Source organism: Parasteatoda tepidariorum, chromosome 1, assembly GCF_982258835.1.
Source record: "Parasteatoda tepidariorum strain Cologne lab strain chromosome 1, Ptep-v5.0, whole genome shotgun sequence".
Lineage (NCBI taxonomy): Eukaryota > Metazoa > Arthropoda > Arachnida > Araneae > Theridiidae > Parasteatoda > Parasteatoda tepidariorum.
Genome location: NC_141755.1, coordinates 125,155,190 through 125,179,617, shown reverse-complemented (window position 1 = coordinate 125,179,617; position 24,428 = coordinate 125,155,190). Strand labels below are relative to the sequence as shown.

Genomic DNA, 24,428 nt, shown 5'->3' with positions numbered 1-24,428 from the left:
AATATTCATGCAAATACGGGCATTTTTATTTAAAAAAAAAAAATTGTTTTACGTTTTTTTTTTGCTACTATTATTAAAAATAATCAATTAAATTAAACAAATTTTTTAGAGAAATTTAAAAAAAAAAAAAAAAAATATTGTTTTGAAATTTGAAAAAACTTCATTAAAAACTGCGTAAAAAAGATATGAGTATTTGGATATGAGTAAAAAATATGTAATGATGATATTCATTAAAATAAAAGAAAAAAATTTGAAGAAAAGAAATCATAATTTTGTAGTCAATGGTTGTTGTTGTTGTAGTTCATTTACGTCGCACTAGAGCTGCACAATGGGCTATTGGCGACGGTCTGGGAAACATCCCTGAGGATGATCCGAAAACATGACATCACAATTTTGATCCTCTGCAGAGGGGATGGCACCCCCGCTTCGGTAGCCCGACGACCTGCACGCGAAGTCGAGCACTTTAAGATAGAACAGTTTAACGAGGACCAATACCGCACACCCTCGGTCCCTACGCAGGCTGATCCAAGTGGTAACCCACTCGCACACTGACGCTTGACTTCGGTGATCTGCTGGGAACCGTGTCTTAACGATCAGTCCACTGCGGGACTGTAGTCAATGGTAATTGGCTACTAATGAAAAAAGTCTAATTTGAATATATTAAAAATTTAAAAAGTTTCAAGCAATTTTCTAAGTAGTTTTTGTACTTTTCAAACGAAAGCTCAAAATGATTAAGCTTAAATGTTTCCATAAATTTCAATTCGCATTATAAACCAAGATTTATTAAAATAGTCGGAAAAAAATGTGGATTTTTAGATGCACACCCATTTGTTTTATTTATTCATTTTAAATTATTCAAAATTCTTGGAACAGTGACATTAATTTTCGTCTGCATATTTAAAGAGACTTTTTTGGGGCATTTTTGTTCCGACTATCATTCGCCGGCAGTAAAAGAATAATCAGACTTACCAAACACATAATTATACTTGTTTTGTATTAGTTTGTTTATTTATCAACTACTTGTTTTACACTACTTGTTTATAGAATCATATTTATCAACTGGTTTTTGTTGCTGACGTTTCAAAAAGAAAACATTCTTAAAAGCGCATAAAAATAAACTTTTATTGTTGGGTCATGTTATAATGTAGATGCGCGTGTTCTGTCTGATAATAACGTTGGAGAAATTGGTTTATATAAATAAAAGCTTTTATTATCATCCACTGACCTCTAGACTTAGACACGTGACTTTCAGTCAAATGAGCACTCTTTTTTTTTGTGAATTACACAAAGTAAATTAATTTTTACTCTTTAAAGAACGTTCCATAATATCAACACTACAAGAAGTTAATTAATTTTACACTGTTTTATATATTACATACGTTTATAATCTTTAGAGGAAATAAATCAAGAAATATATCATTTTTCTTTTCCAAATGACGTGGTCTTTTCCCATATTCAAAAACATTGTCAAGTGATTTTACACAAAATCATTATCAAAAATTACTTTGAATCAAAAGAATATCTTTATTATTATTTTTATTTTTAGAAATCAATTATCTTATTATCGCCGACCGGCCTGTGTAGGGGTTAGGGAACTGCCCTTGCATCAGAAAGGTTCTGGGTTCGAATCCCGGGCAAGTCATGATTTTTCTTTCCTTCTCTGTACTATATGTCCTTACTGTGGGAGCAACGTTGGCCCACCTAATAGGGTGCCTCTGAAAGAGTGGCCAACAAATCTGCCCTTCAGGTGCCTGTATGGCGTAAGTCATTCCCCAGGCGGGCATTGGGGAAAAAAAATAATCTTATTATCTATGAAAAAATTTAATCCGTCAATATCTGTTACTTTTAATGTTTGCTTTGCAGTATTTTGTGATTAGTTTTTAGAAATATCAATAAAATATCTAATAATTCCATAATCATCGATAACTTATTAAATTATTAATACCGATTAGAAAAATTAATAAACTATAGTTTCAAAAATGACAGGGCAATTCAAATTTTTTTTTCTTCCAGAAAATAAAACTGATAACAATGCAAAATCGATATCTAAATTCGTAATCCTAATTTTATTCACAATAAATCCCATTTAATCAAAACGATGTCTCAAATTTCATTTTAAAAAACCATTCATAATAAAATTTTGAAAGTTTTCTGTTACGTACTTTCAAAGGAGTTTCTAGCAGTAATTTTAAATGAATTAAATTTATAACTAATTTTTAAAAATATTAGTTTTCATTATCAAACTAAAATTGCTGTCATCCGACAAAAATTACTTGGAACTCATAAAAAATGTATAATCATTATTGTTAAGAATGACGTTTTTGAACGTTTAGAATATACCGCTCACCCTCGGTCCCTAAGCAGGCTGATCAAAGTGGTTAAACACCCGCTTACTGACCGTAGCCAGTGATGATTGACTTCGGTGTTCTACTGGGAACCGTGTCCTTACGATCAGTCCACAGCGGGACAGAATATATATAATATATATATATATATATATATATATATATTGTTCAAAATGAAGATAAAACAAAGGAAAATAATAGACAAATGCAAAAGGGAGGGGGGGAAATAATAATGAAAAAAATAACAAACAACTGATTAAAAAAAAAAAAAAAGAAGAAAAAAAAGGATGAAATTTTTTTAAAAAACCGGAAAATAAAAGATATAATCTTTTCATCAGCCCACACGATTATATCCGCAAAAAAGAGTGCTTTCTGATATTGTATCAATATAGCCAAAGCAAAATATATTAATACAATAGTGTGAGGAGCACTCAAAAATTTTTTTTACAAAAATTACAACAAATAAAATAGAACATAATAAGTAAAAATAACACGTAAAAACAGAAAATAAAATAAAATAAAAAGAAAAAACAGTATAAAACAAAACAAAAACTATAAAGCGAGTAGCGAAATCAGATGTACTTACATGAACGGGAAATTTTTCAAGAATGATTTAAAAATATTTTCGCAACAAGATTGCCAGATTACAAAATATGAAAACAAAAGCGCAAATTGAGTGTAACTAGAAGAATTTAAAGTGCAGTTCTTACTGCATTGCTGAAGTGATTTGTTATGCTGTGCATTGATTTGTTAGTTACCAAGGATGGGCCCGAAATGGATGTGCGCAAGGTAATATTATACTGGATAATTTAAATAGTTGACCATAAATAATATTAGAAAAAAAATATTTATTTAAGAAAAAATATAAAATAGAAAAGAGAAACATAATTCGCATGTTTTGCAAATAATTTTAGCCACGGATTTGCCCGAAATGGATTTGCACATGGAAAAATTATATAAATTATCAAAGAAAAAAAATTTTAGTAGATAATTTCAACACGGATTTGCCCGAAATGGATTCGCACATGGAAAAATTAATACAGAAATTTTTAGTAAATAATTTTATCCACGGATTTGCCCGAAATGGATTTGCACATGGAAAGATTATAATAATTAACAAAGAAAAATTATTTTAGTAGAAAATTTTAGCCACGGATTTGCCCGAAATGGAATTATAGAATATATATATATATATATATATATATATATATATATATATATATATATATATATATATATATATATATATATATATATATATATATATATATACTGAAAGCCACCCATCTAAAAGATTTGTTTAAAATGTCACAAATTAATATTTAAGCTAGGAACAATCTGTCTTTATCAAAGCTGTTTTTGATGGCCCTTTAATCCTCTAAGATTTTTTTTTCCTCTCTGAAAGTGTGACTCTAATTATTTACACGATTTTTAATTCATTTTTAACTAAGAAAATATGTCGTCATAATTATGAAAGCATTTTAATAAAATTTAGCTGGGTTTTTTTTAAATTTTTTTTTTTATGCATTACACAAAAATTCCGAGAACACAAAAAATAAGAAAATCAATCCATAAACAAATTTCAAAAACCATATCACGCTAATACTAGAAAACAAAACACGATTTAAACTATTGTGATTTGGTGGAACAATCAATTGATTTTAAATTTCTTCCCATATCATTTATCTATGGCCACCAACACAATTTTTAAAACACAAATTGCAGCGATAAAAAAATAAAAAAATTTAAAACAAAATTTTGTTTATTTTTATCTATACATTAAATATGAACTGAAATTTTCAACATTCTAGAAAAAAGAAAAAATAATTCATTGATCATTAGCTGTCAACTTTTTACGTCTTCTGATCATCCCCTTCTGAGGAAAATAGGGGAACCAACTGTTGTTTCACCCTTCTCACAACTTCAGGGGAAAAGGGGGGGACTTTGTTTTTCTTCCCCTCAAAATGTCAGCCAAAGAATAACATTCGAAGGGTAGTAAAGTTCAAGGACGATTTAAATGAAATTAGATAAACTGAATGCCTGTTCATTAAAATTGTAACCATGGGGCGATTGGAGAGAAAGTGCAGTAGCTTTCGTTTGGCATGTGAGGTAACTAAGAACAATTGCGTGTTTTCAGTAGCCAAAAACATCCTAAACAAGAAATTATTAAGTCCCCCCCCCAAAAAAAAGCTGCTCATAAAATTTTACAGGCAGGAAAAGGAGATTTATGGATCAAGCTGAATGTATCAGACAACAAAACTTAATAAATTATATATCATTAATAAAACTATGAGTAAAGAGAATAAAGATTTTTAAAATTGTGAGAATTTTTATAAAAATTTTTTTAAAAAAAAATCTAATTATATAATAGGTTAAAAATATCTCTTATACCATCCAAATTTTTATTCTTGTTTTATATTTTAATAACAAATACATCTTATCAGAAAGTTGCAATATTTTTAAAATAATTGCAAAATTTGAAATGATAGCGTTATGTTTTCATAAACTAATTACAAATTAAACAAAGAACAACCTTTTACAGTATATAATGCAAAATAAAAATATGCTGATACAGAATATAAACTTCGTTTTTTTAAAATTGTGAAAAAATTACTCGTAATTTGTGAATATAAAATAAACGTTAAGTCACATTCTTTCAATCAGGGTCCGCTTATGTGAATTTGTGCAAATAGGGTCCGTTATTGGGAAAAAAAAACTTTTTCAAGGAGTTTTTAAATTGTAAAGACATACAAGATTATGCTCAACACTATAAAATTATAATTAAAAAAATTAAATTTTAAAAAATAAACAGCAATTGCAGCTACTAAGTTAGCGATGCAACATATTAATATTTGGTATTCAGCCTATACAGCTCAACACAGAATATTCATTTCGAACGAATAAAGAAAAAAGCGTCTGCAGAAGACAAAATTTAGTTCATTTACATCTGTCTTTCTCCCCCCCTCCTTCCTGGGAAGGGTTTATTCGATTAACAAAACAATAATGAAGATAAACAAATTTGTGAATGGTCCGATTAAAAGATAAATTATTTTGTGAAGGGTCCGTTTTTATGAAAATATATTGTGTGAAGCGTCCGTTAACAGACCCAAATTTCTTCTAAACAGACCCCTGATATATATTCTAAAAATACAATTATTAATTTAAAATTTGAAGATTTAAAAAAAAATTACACCCAATGTGAGACAGACTTGTGCATCTGTCAACATTTTACTAAAATTTTCTTGTCTGTTCAATAATAAAAATAATAATATTACTGCTCTAAAAATGGCACACACTATTTGAAATAAAATTACAAAGTTTTAAAACATCATTTTTAATTTTTAACTCGCTCATTGCAAAAAGGATGTAAACATGTGTGTAAAATCTAGAACCTTTCTGCCAAAGAGAAAACTGAATGATAAAGAACTTATTAACATAATTGTATATGAAAATAATTAATTATAATAATCGAATTGAAATATTCCAAGACCTTACATTCATGAAATATAACAAACCTTTTGCACTGAAGCTAAAATTCAAAAAAATTATATCAAAACATATATAATCAAAAGGGATTCTTCCATTAGAATAACCATTCGGAACATTTATTTGAAGAACATGATAAATGAAGAACCATTTTTCTATCAACAGTGTCTCTATATATGGAACCATCTTCACTTACTATTCAGGCATGCCCGTGTGGACATATCTAGTTTTTTCTAAATACTTTTTGTGCAGGGGGTTAGTGTAAGGTGAGTGCATCGGAGGCAGTGCTGATTCAATTTTAATCTTTAGTTTGCCATTAGTATGGCTTGCATCATTCACCGTATCACATTTTTCTTAAACATATAACGCACAAGAAAATGTGTCCAAAATTAAGTGTCAATTTAAAGATAAATTCTAATGGGCACCTTAAATGCATCCATAACACTTGCATTCATTTCAATGCATTCATTTTCTCTTTCTGTTTTTTAAGCACTGACTGAGTCACAAGCAATGAAATCCAATCAGGCTTTCACAAATATCTTCTCCAAGTTTTTGGCAAACACAGAAAACATATTTTTGGATACGTGCTTAAACTGCGTAAAAGGAAAACATTTCCTGCAAGAAAGTTGCGCATTGAAAAGTATCACAGCATTTATTTGGCGTTGATGATACATAAGCAATTGGTAGCGATACTTTTGCATCTGCCTTTTCATGATACAATGAAGGAATTTCATGAACTTGATGGCGTAACCATGGGAAACAACTACTTTTATTTTCTTTCAAAACATTTGATGGATCCACTCTTTAAAAATGAAATTTATTAACTTTATTTTCACTCATTCAAAGATAAATTGTGTTTTTATGCGTGAAATGTCATTCGCGAGACTTCAAGTTGGGTAAGTATCGGTAACAAAACACACACTTTAAAGCTAAATCAATTACATGGTTTAAAATTTTTTACATCTAATTCTCCAGATGATCATCAATAATCTAAATTTTATTCAATATCTGGAAGGACAAAACTGTTTTCTTTCGTTCAATGATGAACAAAATGTTTCTCCATTGTTTTTTTCCCCCCTTCAAGAGTATTTTCATGCATTTCATGAGATTCAGGATACGTTTAATAAAAATGACAGGGCAAAAAATCCTTTAACGTGGCTGATGGTCCGGATCTCATTAAATGGGCAAAAAACTTAGTTGAATTAAAGATATCTTTGCAGGGATGATAGCTATCTACAGTGTCATCTATGAAAAGGTACCCCACCTTTAGAACTTGATATGTTTTGTAGCAGAGTCTGTATGTTTTGTAGCAGATGTTCTTCTGATGATAGGAAATAACAATTGAGACTAAATGGGCAAAGAAAAAGATTCGAGTGTTGGCTGCGAAGCCTCTGTTAAGCCATCCTCCGAAGAAACCACCTTTAGAATCGAGTTAACATGTCTTATATACTAGGGAATATTCCTGTGGAAGCGATTACCCCGATGTTTATCATCAGTTGAAGTATATCTTCTCGATAAGCGATGGTGACACCTCTCTTGAAAGGTAAAACAATGTCTTGTTTACAATTCACAATCTGTGCTCTTTAAATGAAGCATCCTTTGAATCTTTATTTGCTCTAACTATGGCTTGAACGCATGACAATCATTTGTGTGTTTACTGATAACATTTCCAGTCAATCCAACTGGCAAATAACTGTCGGTCATCATCGAAGGTTTCCAAATGTAGAGTTCCAATCACAAATAAAAATGCCGAAATCCAGAAAGCAAAAGATTTTTACACTATTATTTATGAATTCGTAGAAATGCTTTTCAGCGAAGTCAACTGGTAAATCAGTTTCACGCAAATTTCCATTAAAATAAGTATTGACCATTGGTGATGCAACTTTATGAACTCATCTGGCAATGTATTTGAAAAAAGTTGATCACAGCATTTTGCTCAAAGCTCAGGGCTAGAAATTCAGAATATAAAAATTAAGGACTAAATGACCTCTAAATTGAAGGATGCTGATTCTCTAATGGATACAATTTTTAAGATACCAACATAAATTCGCAGATATAGAATTGCTAATAAATTGAGTAGTTCTTGCACTTAAGCAAAAAAAAAAAAAGAGACGTTTTTTGAAAAATCAGAATTTAAAAAAAAAAAAAAAATAGTTATGCAATATATATATATATATATATATATATATATATATATATATATATATATATATATATATATATATATATATATATATATATATATATATATATATATATATATATATATATATATTATATATATATGTATATATATATATATATATATTATATATATATATATGCTACGATATGAAAACTTTTTGTTATATACAAACAAATAATAACAATTAAATAAAATTCAATGTAATTATAAACAAATAAAAAAAAATCAAAAAGTATGAATTAGTTTCATCAAACTATCAAAGTCAGTTATTAAAACATTTTTCAATGCACACCAGACATAATCAGTTTTAAAGGTTGCTCTCCCGTGCGTAATTTTAAACTCTTTCAATGTAGCATATTTGGAGACATAATGGCTCAGAGAGTTGAGTACTTAAAAACTTCATTTTAACGTAAAACAATATATTTCGGTTGACTTTTTAAGTCTTTTTTGAGATGAACTATTCAAATTATTAGTGTTTGCATGACAATCAATCACTATTGGTAGAAAAAAAGGCACACTTTTTTACACATAATGCGATTTAAAACATAAAATGCGATAGTGTTTATTCTTTATTTTTAATAGAATTTATAAAAAGATTGTGATGGGCCCCTGAGAGCTTGGGGACCCGTAAAGACGGTACTGCTTGAAATGTTGTACTGTTTTATAAAAAGTAACCGATGTTGTTTTGTCAAATTTCCAGCATTTTTCCTCGCGGAAATTTTGTTTTCTATTTGCAGTTGAAAAAAAGAAAACATAGTCCGCATTAACCAGTCATTCTGATGGAAATGAAAGAACGAAGCGAGAGAGAGGGGCGTATTCAAGCATCATCTCATCAACCAAATTGTATTGCTACTTATTAATAATTATGCAGTTAAATAATTAATTATCGAATTAGCCACATTTTATGGATGCATTGTTAAATTGTAATTATTAGCAAAGAAACTAATCAAGGAATGGTATTTTAAAAAGCAAATTTTTGATGTTTTTTTATTTTTAACCCAACCCAAATAAAAATGTTATTTTTTGACATTTTATGCGATGATTAGTGTAGGTGGAAAAAGGGGTATAAAATATAGAACGATTCAAAATTTTGGTTTTTGACTGTGAAATACTTATCTGTTTTTAACTGAATAATCTACTACAGCAGACAGATACAAGATTTTAATTTGCTGAAAGTTATTCTTACAGTTTAAGTTGTTCTTATATATATATATATATATATATATATATATATATATATATATATATATATATATATATATATATATATATATATATATATATATATATATATATATATATATATATATATATATATATATATATATATATATATTGTAGAGAAAAAAAAGGCGAAAGAAGTACTTTTGTTGGATGTCAAAAATTATTTAAAACATATCATAGATTAAAAATATAAAAATTTTAGGAAAAAAAGTAAAATAAAGTCACTTTAGGTGAATGGTATAGCTTCTATACGAAATATGACAAAGCTAATTCAGAGGAGAATTTTTTTAATTCTTTTGTGTTGGCATAGAAAAACAATATAATAGGGTCAAATGTTGTGAGGCAATATGGTTTCCATCGTGACAGCTGCTTCCTTTCTTTCTTCGAATAACCCCCCTTGCTTAAACCCCTTGTTTGAAGCGTTCATTATGTTTGACTAACATCTGAAAAGTGAATACAACTCATAATATTCCACCCTTTAGTCAAATAATTAATATTTAAGCATTTTTTTTTACAGAAGCATTCATAAGTGTTTGTTTGAAAAATCCATGTATCAAGTGGGAGTTCATAAAACAATTTTATTCACATGCAGTGGAACTTTATGTATTAAAAAAAAACTGTAATTTCTGATTGCTTTCAATGTTTGTTATAATTGAATTTGTTACAAATTAAGTTTATTTAACAGCCTGTTCGTCAATGCGTTTTTTTTTAGTTAATTAATTAATTATTCTGCTGAAATGATAAGAATATTTTACAGCACAACCCTCCCAGCTGTTGATTTAAATTCAATAAAAATATCTTATAGTTAAACAATATATGTTCAATAAATGACTAGTGTTCTTTGTCATAAATATACTTTATATACATTTTTTTTAGCGTAAGCATTTTTTAAAAACATTTTTCTCAATGAAATCATTTTGTTATTATTAAGATGGTGCAATTTTATGTCATATTGCACGCTCTCGTACTTAAGTATTGAAGTACTTGAAAAGTGCTTACGTTTGTGCAACCTACAACAAGAAGAAGAAACTCCGCATGTTAAAACGCTAGTGTAATGGGGGGGAGGGGAGAAATTGTAGAATAAATAGTAATTTAATACGATTTTATTTTGTAAACGTTGATTATTACAAATATTATAATGACTCTAATGCTAATATGCAAATAAACAGAGAAATATTTATGAATTAAAAAAGAGAAATAAAATGGCCAAATAGGGCTATATATATTTTTTTTTATACTTTTTCTTTTTAAAAAAAAAAGACACCCTTTTTAAATTACCCATATAAGAAGAGTTCTTTTATAAGACGGAACACTACAATTACATTTGATAACCTAATGTATAAAAACGAGGAAAAATAAAATAACTTTTGATGGATTTCAAAATCACTCTTATTTAAATATAACATCCAAAGGAAAAATCTCTTAAGGGTCGGTTTTAAAGCAGGCATTCCACTTTGCATTCGAACATACTAAAATTATGTAAGACACACATAAATATTGAACTTTATAAATTAACATGACTTTAGTTTTTGTCATAAAGAGCACAAAAACAACACATACTCCTTTCGGCCCACTAAAACTATTGATTATAATCACACATGAAACACGTTCAGCGCAATAGCATGTTAAAACGGCATTATTTTTCAATAAATAAATGAACATGTGACGCGAATTTTTGAAAAGAATATTTTTTGTATTTTAGATCTCTTTCTAAGGATAAACCATTTTGTTTTTTTTTTTTTATTAACTGAAAATAATAATTACGTATAAAAATCAGAAACACATTCATTAAACCAATTCATTATGGAATGAAATAAAAATGCTGAGGTTAACTAAAATTTTAAGTGAATGAAAGGCTTATTCATGCACCCCTTCACATCTTTAACGAGAAGAAGAAAAAAATAAATATTAGTTAGGATCATTGTAAAAATAGTCAGTGGGAAATTGTTTCATTTATAGATGAAGTGATCATTCTAAATGGTACTCATTAAACAATAAGAAATGACTCGATACAACTTTTTGGATGATTAAAATCTAGAAGCAAAGAATGTGACTTATTCTTTACTTGAAGTTTCTAATAGTTAACATTTTCGTATGAAACACCCACCACAAAATAGGATATTACGTGGCACCATGAATTCGAATCCTATCTATAGCTATTATTTATCTTATTAAGTTGTCTTAGATAATAATTTAATTCATGATAGAATGAAAAAGTTATATTTTTAAGAATATTATTTAGAATAATTTTGTATTTTCCCTCATGACGAACCTAATTTTTTAAACGGCAGTAGAGATTTTAAACGGTGCTGAATGATTGTCTTTTCGCAGCAATATATCCAAGTTCACTACAAAAATGGAAAAGGTTATTCTCACAAACCCTCAAACTGTGACTCTTTCTAGAAATTTTCTCAACGCGGTAAGAAGGGAGTGTACAAGTACAAATACTTTAGAGGCCCTCATCTATAGCAGAAAACTGATGTTACCTGCTTTACAAAATATTATTTAAGAAAATTTTCATAATGCGAGAATTTCAAGAGTGGAAGAAAGCAAAAAAAAAAGATGTTTTTTTTTTCTAAGCATTAACTTTTCAAACTATATCACTTTTAAAGCAACAATTTGGGGGGGGGGGAGCACCCTACAATGTTTTATGTAAATGAGTTATACATAGAGTTGTAATCTATCGTAATAATATAGTATGCTAATAATAATAAATGAAATACTATTGAAAGCATATTAAATGCATAATCAAATACTTTTAAATTATGTAAGTAACTAAAAATAAAAAAAAAAACAATAATATACCAAATATTTTTCAATCAATATTTAATTTCAAATAATAAAATATGATTTTATTTGTAATCAACTAAGAGGCTGCATCCTTGAAATTCACCCATGGACACATTCATTTTCATGTGCGAATGATTTGTTTTAGTAGAGAAATCCTGTCTTTGAGAGAATCGTTGAAGGAAAAGTAATTTTGTGGGGAGCAGGGCCGGATTAACCTATAGGCACACTAGGCACGTGCCTAGGGCCTACGAAAAACTTGGGAGAAAAAAATTTGTAGACAAAAATAATTTAGCTTTAAAAACAACAAGTGTATTTTGCACAAAATTATGAAGATACAAATAAAAATATAATATTTTACAGTAATAAATTATTTTGCAGAATCCTATGATCTAATATATTACTTTTTTGCGATTTTTGGATTCAACAAAATCTTGTATTATGCTGTCGAATTCCAAACTACGCAAAATGTCGGAATCAATAGACATAAGTGCGAGCGATGCCAAACGATCTTGATTCATTGTTGAAAGCAAATAATTTTTTATCAATTTTAATCTGGAGAAAGATCTTTCTCCTTCTGCATTTGATAAAAGAATCGACAAATATATTCTTAATGCAAATGTGAACGTTAGGAAAAGTATTCACAAGTTTATCTTTAATTTGAGCCTTCAACATTTCTTGTGCAGATTTATGTTCATATAAATTTGAAAAAAGTAAAAATTCATCTAAAAAGTTTTTCTCTAAATCGGATGAGTAAATTTTCACCAAATTTTGCGCTTTTAGTTTAATCTCAGATTCTGACAAATTTTTGTGAACAAGAAAACCGAAATTATGGTATAAATCACTGTTACGCCTTTTAGTCATTTATGAAAGTAATACATCTAAAATGGCGTTTCCATACGAAGAAAATTTTAGCATATATTTTGAAAAGAGCCCATAAATGGCTGTGACCTAGGGCCTACGAAATGTATAATCCGGCTCTGGTGGGGGGAGGGTAACTTTGAAGGATGGTTTCCCACCTTTACATGGGACTTTTTAAACACACCCCGTTAGAGTGTACCTTCAAGAGACAGAAATCAGTATAACTTCACTAATCCGCAAACAATTATAACTAATAGTTCCCCCTATACATTCTTTAAATAAATGACTAATGAAATAAAATGAAAAATAATAAGTAGTAACAAAAACGTGTTCACTTTAATTTTTTAGAACTCTTGCGTACAAAAAAAGAAATTAGTTTAACTCACGAGTAAATCCTCAACATGGAAACACTCTCCCATAATTATATATAAACTTTATAATCTGCACATTATGAGACGCACCCTAAAAGATTCTATGTGCAAAAATCTTCATTATCACGTGATACAGCATTATTGTTTTTAAGCTGACTGTTTACGCTCAATGGGTTAAATGAGAAGATTGGATAAATATGAGACGATGTATAATTACACTATTTATTGTGTATTGTAATAACGAGACCCAATTAATTGCAGTGTTTTAATACTTACACTATGCAATACTTTTATATTTAAGCATGCATGTAATGGGGTTATTATATATGCATCCTATTTACTTTTAACGCATTACAATCAGGGTTGGCAAGTTTTTGATACGTGACGGTTTTTACCCGTTTATACCATGGTTTTTACCGTCATGTCAAAAAACCCATAGCTTTGGTAAAACTGTATTTTTGAGTTTAACTGCTTATAGTTTAAAATTAATTCATTTTTGGGCAATAAAATTAGAAAAAAAGTTGTTAAAAGGTATTTAAGAACAGATTCTTGCATTTTCCCAACATGATTACATCAAAATATACTATTTGAAGTAAAATATTAGGATCAGGGTTGGAGTTTTTGCCGGCAAAAAGGGGTTTTTGCCATGACAGTGGCAAAAACCTGGTAAAAACCGGCAAAAACTGGTAAGAACCGGCAAAAACCAAATTATCTAAATTGCTGATTAAATATTATTACAAAATACTTGAAACAAATTTAAATCAATCCTAAGGAATAATAATTTTGATACAATACATGAAAAAATTATTTTTAACATATTAATAATTAATATAAAGGCAATAATTTTTAAAAGATTGAAAGTTTCTGACCTCCTTTCATTTTAGAATCCTTAAATAAATGTTTTTGTTACAAATCAATAAATATTATTTGTAGAATATTATTATTTATTATAAAAAAATATTATTTGTACAATAATTAACTACACATCTTGATACATATTTTATGCTTTAAATTATAGTTATATTAATTTAAAATAAGTTCATTTCACTGGAAAAAGAGAATAATTGCAAATTTTCCAATCAATAATGCTTTAAACTACTAAAATGATGTATTATTACATTATGATTTAATTATGGAATAAAAATTTTTTTGTAATTATTCATATTTATAGTATATATTTCAATTTTAGGAATAATTTTGTCACAAAAATGTATTTTTGTCCTCTCATCTTGGAAAATATAGGTTTTTGCCAATTTGCTTGGCAAAAACCTGTTTTTGCCAGGACGGTTTTTACCGGTATTTACAATGGTTTTTTCCACCTGCGGCAAAATCTTGCCAACCCTGATTAGGATACTAAACAAAATTTTCAAGCATCATTTTGTTTGGCATATTACATTACTGAAGAATGTCAAGTCATTCTTGACTTAGAGATTGTTAGTAGTTACAAGCTTTGAAAGTTTTGTTTAGCTTATTTCTAATATTTAAGAAATGCCAAATTTTGAATTCTTCTTTTTAGTTCTTGAATTTATTAATAGTTCCAAGCTTTGTTGTTTGTTTATTTATTTCTAACAATTAAGAAGTGCAAAATTTTGATTCCTTTGCAAATCAAGCTATAATGATAAATGTAAGTATCACTATTTTCAATAAGTATATCCTTCTATAAGAATACATGTATATAGTTGCAAAATCAATAGCAATCATTTACAACATTCATTTATAAAGGCAATTATGTTAAAATAATATATTGCCTGCTATATGCCATAAATGAAAGAAAACAGTAGGTTTTTGACGGTTTTCACCACTGTCATGTCAAAAACCAGTTTTTGACGGCAAAAACCCAACCCTGATTACAATGTTAACTAATTTATACACAAATGTAAACAAGTGCAAACAGTAACGTAAAAACAATAGAGTATCACCTAATAATTAAGATTCTTTAGAGTGCCCCCGATAATATGGTCAGGCACTGTATACATGAAGAATGTTCCATTAATGAATCGATCATAATGAGATGTGCTTGTTCCAATGCAATTCTCGCAAAATGGCCGAACAGCTGATTAAGAGAATAAATGAGGCCGTTTAAATAAATCAAAATGAGAGTTATTTCTAAAGGATAAAAAGACCAAAATGAGAAACTATTTCATCGGTGATTGATATAATGTTTTTGAGATATAAACAAACGATTTCTATTCAGTGGAGACAGTCATGTGAAAATGTGCATCACTGATAAATACATTTTATGCAACACTATCTATGGAAACTTCTAAAATCACAACATTAAAAATAAATAAGAAAAAAAATCAGTGTTTTCAAACCATTGTAAAAATAATTGAGTTGTTGACATGGGTGATGGCCACACAATAAATAAAAAACAAATAATTTAAGAGGTTTTAGAAATATTGAATGGGTTTATTTGCTTCGCAACGAAAGTTTTGATTTTGAATAACAATGAATCAAACTATAAAATCTTATTTAAAAATTAAAATAATATTTCATATTAAAAGTTATCATTTTAAAATCTTATTAAAAAGTTTCAATAGTTAACATTCAAATTTTTAACAAGATTTTAAAAATGAATATTTTTAAAACCTTATTTTTAAATTTAAAAATTTTAAATGGCATACCTAATGATCCATATAAAAATTTACAAATTATAATGCTTTAAAATAAGCGAGAATATTGACATTGTTTGCAGAGAAGGAAAAAAACGTTGTTTACATTCTTATTGAATCAAAGACTGATTCAATACCTCCTGTTTAAAGACTATTTTATAAAACAGAAAATTTCAATTTTTTAAAACATATTTTTATAATTTATATCAACTTTCAGATAAAATTATCACAAAATACACTGGATGAATGTTAAATGTAAAAAAAAAAAAGTTATCTTCTTTCTTATTTTTAAAATTTTAAATAAATAAATAAATGAAAAAAACTCCATTATTTGTTCATAAAAAAGCTGTTCAAGAAATAAATACTTATCTATAATTTAAAAACTTCTAGATTTAATAAAAATGGGGGTCACATGGTTCCTTATTGTTTATATAATATAACGAAATCCATCGTTTATTCATGAAAAAAGGTTGTTCAATTATTAACTATATATCTTTTATTTTCAAAATTTAGATAAAAAAAATCACTTAGTTCATAATCATTTATATAATAAACAAAGCCCTTTATTTATAAAATCCGACTATATCATAGAAAATGTATTGATTCATTAAATCTCTCGTATTTTTAAAATTTAGATTTTTTTTAAAAAAGGGAATCACTTTGTTCATTATCATTTATATAATCACATACACACTTCATTATTTATTCGTGAAAAGGTATTTAAAAACTAGATAATTAATTAATTAAATCTCTCGTATTTTTAAAATTTCGATTAAGAAATCAGAGATCAGATTGTACATTATCATACAAATTTGGAAAGAAATGAATAAGTTATTCTCGTTTATTTTTAAACTTTAGATTTTAAAAAAATAAAAAAAAACGGAGGTGACATTGATCCTATTAAAACAGACGAACAAAAGTAAAGCTGTCGAAATTTATTTATCTTTACTCATAAAAATAAAGAGAGAGAATTGCAGAAATGGGAGGAGGAAGGCGTATGAAATATTTATAGATCCGTATAAAGACAGTGAACTAACCACCACCAAGAAACAACAACGGAGGTAAAACATGAGAAGGTCAAGTTTGTGGATTGGGGGAGGGGGGGGGGACATATTGGTCTAAAAGAAACCGCTTAAATGAGAGAAGGTAAGGCTTACCTCGAAATGGAGGCGGAAGGAGTAAATGGAAAGAAGAAAAAAAAAGATGCAGAAAGAATCACGTCATCTTCAGCTCATGGTTTGCGTCTCTTTTAGAAGACCGAACCACCACCCTTTTACATTTGGTTATTATTCCTTCGCCAAGGAGCGTCGCCAAGAGACTGCCAAGAGACTCATTTGTTTCGATCCGCCCAACTCTTCAAGGAGGTTTTTTTTTTTTTTTATCTCCCAACAACAGAACGCAAAGATAGGCAACGTAGAACAAACAGTGCATTGAAATTGTTGACAATCACACTATTTTCTCAAGTTAACAAATTCGCTGCAGAATCATTTGCTCCCTGCAAAAATGACTTAAACTTTAATATTATATCGGAAGATCATATTTTATATTATATTAGTTAATTTCTTACACTTTCAAAAAGAATAAGCTTTAGTTAACAAAATATTACAGTGTTAACAGTTTTCGTGAGACACACATTTTTTTATTTTTTTTTATTTCCAAACCAAAGTTTAAAATTAAAAAACGATTTCGTAGATCAACAACATAGACAACGTAAATCAACAACTTTGCACTAGCATTGACTGTTTTATATGGTTAAAAAATTGAATTGAACTTCAAAATGTCATTTTCCTGTCATGTCCCAAACAATGTTTCCAATACTAACTAGCTTCAAAACTTCCCATAAATTTTTCAATATCTAATTTTTTTATCTCAATCGGTGTAAGCATTTCTAGAATGTACGCAGAGGGTATTATTTACAAAAACTTCGTTTAAAATAATTTTTTCTGTCAATAATTTGCTTGTCCCAAGAATATCTGTCATTTTCCTGGCTACTTTTATTTAGTGGTTTATAACAAAAATAGATAGAGCCAGCATTCAATTTCTTATGCTAATAGATTGATTAGATACCCTCCTATATGAACATGTCTTGTTGCATGAATAAAGAACCAATTTTCTGGTTCAAAATCTATTTCAAAAATTTTTTCAAGGTGAGTAGGTTTTTGTGTTGTCATTTTCCTGGCTTCTTGAAATCATTAATAACATAAACTACATAGATTTATCTGAGTTATTTCAAGAAATCCTGTTATTTTCTGCAGAATGTAAACGTCTTAGGTCAAAATATTAAATTAAAGTAAAGTTATATGCTATAAAATGGCGAATTTGCCATTATCCTGGCTGTCATTTTCTTGGCTTATGAATTCCAGGGCATTGAAGTGTTACCAAAAAAATTTTTTAACTGCTAATACTTTAAGAAGGAAAAGCAAATATTAACCAAATACCAAGTTTATGTATAATTGTAATATGGCTGGATGTAATAGAAGTTATTTATTTATTTAATGATTGATTATTATACACAGTTTTATTCTGTACATATCAACAACAAAAAAATTTGATTCTTTCTGCTGTGGATAAAAAGAATTAATTTAAGCAATTTATAGTCTATCTAACATAAAGGCTTAAGTTGAGTTACTTACTATTAACTTAAAATGACTGTTTTTTAATCTTCTAAGCTAATATGTCATTTTCCAGGCATTCGAGATTTGGTGAATTTCTATTTTATGTTTTTTTCTCGAGTAAATGTCAATAAACTACACTGTAAGATATTAATAAATGTAACTAAAGAAGTATACAAAAAAAAATTTTAGATTATTTTGAAGACTTTAAATTTGAAGAAATGTTTTGGTCCGAATTGTCATGTTTAAAAAGAACCACCCATATATATATAAGAAAGATGTTAGAAAGTTTGTTATGAAAAAATTCTCTTGATAGGTTTTATTCATTCCAAAACCAAGAATTAAAAACTAAGCATTAGAAAACGATTTTGATAATCAACAACACACAATCTTAGTCTCAACTAATTGTGTTAAATTTCTTATAGGTATTTTAAATTTTTGTTGTCGTTGTTTATATTATGGAAAATTCAGAATTACGTTTTACTATGTTTCCTCCAGAAAATTTAAAGTTTTCATTTGCTTTCATATCAAACTGTAACAACGTTAAAGTGACAAAAATAATACAAATGAATCAAATTTCGAACTTTAATAAACTGAGACACTTAATGGATATAGAAACATTTACTGCCTTAATTGATAAATTGTTTAAAATTCAAAACTATTTCGTGTTTTTTACGATTCATGTTCTTTGCTGTGTTAATTTTATTTATTTTTCATAATAAAATGAATGAAGTCTAGAAATAATCAATTCTTATGAATTCTTAGAAAACCCCATTTATAGAACAATGATTGCAATAATCGATTTCATGACAGAGGTAGGCTTTACAATAATTAATTGAACAATGACACACTATTTTCATTCATTAAGTGATGGTTATTCAATCATGAATAGTTCGTTTTCAATTATCACAACATTTTAATCAAGGCATGTGACTTATTTAAATAAAAGTAAAATTTATAAAATACTTACCATTTTTAGTTAGATAATTGTGTTGGTAAATCTCACGTATACCTAAGGTTTATTTATCTATTTTCATTCACATTTGATTGTAAAAATAATATTAAAAATTTGTGATAACAGCAATAGGATTCGATTTTTATTCTCATTTCATTTCTGTGTGAACTGATAATCTATATGAAATTACTACTTTTAGATGAAGACAGCACTTTTCAAATAAAATTAATCTTAAAAAAAAATTATGTACTTATGTCTGAAAAAAGTACTAAAATGGATATTTAAATTTGTTTAATTAAAAAAAATATTAAGGTTAAACGTAAATCTAAGATTAGCATTTCTTTAATAAAAATTTTTTCTCACTGTGAATCTTTCTTTCTTTTATGAAAAATCCTTAACGACTCTTTCTTCAACTAATAATCTGATTAAAAAAGATTTTTTCGCAACTTATTTTCTACTTTTTTGTCTTAAAAATAAAATCTGTTTCACTGTTTAGATTAATATGCATTTATAGTATGCATTAGGTTATATGCAAATTGGTAGTACGTATAATTAGGTTATATGCCAATAAATATTGCATATTTACCTAATGCACGCTATATTATAACATGCATTAGATTTTAACATGCAATATTTAGATTAAGGAAAATTCTATGTATATATATTTCTCTTACACGGCGACAAAAAAAAAGCCTCATTACAACTTCCCGAATGGCAACACTAGAAAATCGACCCATGATTGCCGCTAAAAATGTCACATGCCGAATCTAGCTGAGGTGGCTCAACATATAGCGCTTTTAAAAACGGAAACTGAAATAACCTTAAGCTAGGCAGAAGTGAGTAGTCTTTGTCGATAGATCTCTATTTTAGTATTTTGTCGAAAGCGCTTTTTTTCACGAATTTATATATTACGAATTTAATTGACAATTTTTGATTTATATCACGAATTTACTTGTTTTACTAGAATTTATTTGTTTACGCAGGTTTTTTCATTGCAATTCACTTATTTCAATTTTTAATAAACTTAATTATAGCCAAAATTTTAACCTTTTTAAAGAGATATCAGTTTTGGAAATTTTATCTTAAGATTTTATACTATAGCACATTTCTAACAGGTTTAACGAATTACAGAACATATATTTGAATTCAAATTTATTTTAATGATTTAGTATTTACTAAAAAGATGTAATTTTTTTTTCAAAAAAAAGTTGTTATATGGATTTGAATGATTGTTTTGAATTCTTAGAATTTTGTGCATTTGCAATGTACCTAAGTTAGTAGCGAGCGAAGCGAGCTTGGTTTGCGAGGCAAACCAAATAAGATTGCGTAACAATTTTCGGGGGTTGGCGAGCGTTAGCGAGCAGGGAGCGCAGCCCACTAGTTAAATAATAATATTCAATTCGCAGCGTATGCATACAACACGATTTTCTAGGGTCCTCTTTTCATCCCTCTCTGAATTTGTCGGAGAAAATGTTGGAACCATCTTGCTGTGACACGAGACTTTCAAACGAACAAATAGTTAAAATCATTCATAACCCCCACTTTTTTCTCCTGCTCTTCATTACCATGGCTTCTGTAAATCTTACTTTTTTTCCTCATGGCGGTACGTTTCAGAGTCAGAAGTGTGAATATAATGGATCCTATTACGCAATCTTTGAAGGAAGTCACGCTTCTCACGTGATCTGTGACGTCGATGGCAGAAAGTCCTCATTAGACAGAGCTATAAAGATTTATATTATACTTCTTAATAAATAAGAGTTTTTCTATTTGTTAAATTTATATATATATATAGAGAGAGAGAGAGTCCTGCAGTGGAGTGATCGTTAAGACACGGTTCCCAGCAGAGCATCACTGGCTGCGGTCAGTGTGCGGTATGGGACAACGTTAATCTGTTCTACCGTTAAGTGCTCGACTTCGCTTGCAGGTTGTCAGGCTACCGAAGCGGGGCCGCCATCCGCTCTGCAGAGGACCAAAATTGTGATGGCATGTCTTCGGATCATCCTCAGGGCTGTTTCCCAGACCGTCGCCAATGGCCCATTGTGCAGCTCTTTTTTAATGCTTAGGATTGCAACATTTTATTTACCTTTTTTTCATACGATATATTAATGTAAACATTTCTTTTTTCTTCAAGATGCCAATTTAAAGGTACGGTGCGCAAATTAAAAGAGACAATACCTCAAATTACTTGCGATCTTCTTAATAGAATCTTCACAAACTACGCGCCAGTCATAATGATTTAATAGGATAATTATATAATGGGAACTAATTAATGCTAACTGTTAATTAAGCCATAGAAAACGAACTTTCCTTGAATAATTATTCTTTTCTTTCAACGGATTTGAGTTTTTGATCATCAAAATATGGAAGGGATCTGGAAAACATAGTTTCGACAGGTCAAAAGTTTGGATACTTTAATGTTAATTTCACTTTCTGTGTGTGTATATCTCGTAAAGTTCTATTGGGAATCGGAAAATTTCTGCACCTCATTATAAAATTCATTTATCCAAAAATAATGCCACGTCAAACATTATATTTAAGGTTTTCTTATTATTTTATTTAATTAGGGTTGAAAGAAAATTTGAATTATTAGGTGCAATTATTTACTATGCAATGCAGTACGTTATTTTTAAAAACGAAAGACAAAATTTGAGCGAAATAGGTTGAGTTATGAGAACCCTATTTTTTAAAATTCTTTTCTCAAGAATTATTCAATTAATTTCATGCAAATTTCGTATTTTTCTTTTCCCGATTTTGTGCTTGGTTTCGCAACGTAAAATATCGTCTGCACCTAACATATTTAGATCCTCCATAAGATAAGATTGATTTCTAGTAGACGAAAATCCAATCATTCGATCAAAAGTTATTCAAGGTGTTTACTTTACGTACTGTACACTAGTTTTAACTACTGAAAAAAAAAAAGATTTCCTGGGAGCTTAGATTGAACAATGGGCAAAAACATAATTGCCACAAATTCCAGAATTAAGAAACTAACTAAACATTTTCACTGTTTGGGGATATTATTAGTTTATTATAGTTAATCATAAATTCACCCCCATCCGCTAATAGAGCTGTATGAACTTAAGGTGTTAGGTATTTTATTTACGTCGCACTAGAGCTGCACAATGGACTATTGGCGCCGGTCTGGGTAACATCCCTGAGGTTGAGCCGAAGGCATGCCATCACAATTTTGATCCTCTGGAGAGGGGATGGCAGACCGATGATCTGGACGTACAATCGAGCACTTTAAGTTTAACGAGGACCGCTCACTCTCGTTCCCTACGTAGGCTGATCAACGTGCTCACCCACCCGTTTACTGACCGCAGTCAGTAATGCTTGATGTCTACTGGGAACCGTGTCTTGACGATCAGCTGTATGAACTTAAAAGTAGGGCATTTGAACATTTTAATTATATTAATTTAAAGAGGTTTTAAGAGAGCTCTTATAAATCCTTCAGCTTCATATTTTAAATTAAATGAGTAGACTAAAATCGATATTTTAAGAAAGGGAAAGAAAAAAAAGCAATTAAAGATTATAACGAATTGACAAGATAAGACAAAATGTTATCTTCTATATCAAAAAAAATTAACTGAGACACCTCGATTTTTATATGTTACAAACAAACCTTTTTCCCTTATCGACCATTTCTCGTGATTCGCATCCATTGAATGACAATTACTCAGCGGAGATTTACTAAAAACTTCAGATTAAGTCGAATTTTCGTTTTAAGAACTGATTATCGAGTTCAATCTGGTGCAAATCTTTGAGAGAATGAAGAAGATGCGAATTAATCTTAAATGAACATTTTTCAAAATCTAAGCACCGCAGGGAATTCAGAATAAAATCATCTTTTAATATATCTTGTCGTTGCTCTAACACAGTGTTTCCCAAAGTGTGGTACGCGTACCCCCAGGGGTACGGGAACAGTTTAGCAGGGGTACGCGTTCTTAAGCAAATATCTTACAACAAAAGAACATTTCAAAAAATTTTATTTAAAAGCAAAGCTCTTCTTGAAAATTTACAATTAAGTATTTTTCTACTGGCTATTTTTTGCTGAGTTAACAGTTAACAATTAGTATTGTCAAAAGCCAGTTGTAATTTTTAATTTTCGTGCAAATTTTTTTATAGTAAAAAATACATAAATTTTTTTATTCGGGTACACAGCGTTAAGAAAAATTTAGAAAGGGTACACAAAAGTCATAAGTTTGGGAAACACTGCTCTAACATACTCAAAATTCAACTTAAAGAACCGTCATTGAACAGCGGGACCCAATTTTTTTCGCGGGAGGGGGCGGGGGGTTTACGACTGCTCATGTTCATCTACATATTGACTTGAAATTTTGAAACCAATTCAGAAGACAAGGGAACTCCTGGATCAGGAATTGGGAGACTTCGTGCAAGAATTTTTGAGGGAACTCACCGGCATTTGAGCTACATAGAGAGGAAGACAACGAGAATCTCCCACGGTTAGACAAGGGGACTCTAACCCATAACCCGTCTACCACAGAGGCTTAATAATTTTCTAAAACAAATTATTAGTCATTATTTTTTTCTTTTATTTGGTTTTTCTTTCACTACAGTTTTAAAAACAGTCATTTAGTTTTTAAGAAAAAAAGTTGCTAAATTTAGCTACCACATACGAAAATTAAAAATCTTTCACAGTAAAAACTATGGGAATTTCATCGCTGACTTTTTATAATATGAAACCAGTAAAACTTTCAAACGAAAACTTTAAAAAAAAAAAATTATGAACAGAATATTCTAAATTTTTTTTATGTGTAAAGCACATCATCATTTCACTATCTCGAGTTATCTCGGGCGAATGAAAAAGAGTCAAATATGAGTCTTTGTAAAACAAGGAACAACAAAAAATGATACTTTCCAGTAGAGGCCATTTTTATTTAAAGTCAAGAGTAACCATCGTATCACAGAAAAGCACGTCCCACAATGCAACAGCAACAAACAAAACTTGGCACACTTCCAATCACAGCAG

At 29.0% G+C, this 24,428-nt stretch overlaps 1 protein-coding gene across 6 annotated transcripts in view; it reads right to left on the bottom strand.

The window, feature by feature from the left end:
• The window catches only part of LOC107447795 (uncharacterized), a 30,970-nt gene extending 13,779 nt beyond the window's left edge, over window positions 1–17,191 (bottom strand). For 2 of the 6 annotated variants that reach the window (XM_087152463.1, XM_087152461.1), the window contains exon 1: window positions 17,029–17,168. The gene's annotated coding sequence lies outside the window, so the exon portion shown is untranslated. Of the gene's footprint in view, window positions 1–969; window positions 1,027–17,028 lie in introns of those variants that run through there. The other 4 variants (XM_087152444.1, XM_021145579.3, XM_087152451.1 and 1 more) reach the window with 4 other exon arrangements.
• Window positions 17,192–24,428: the final 7,237 nt, after the last annotated feature.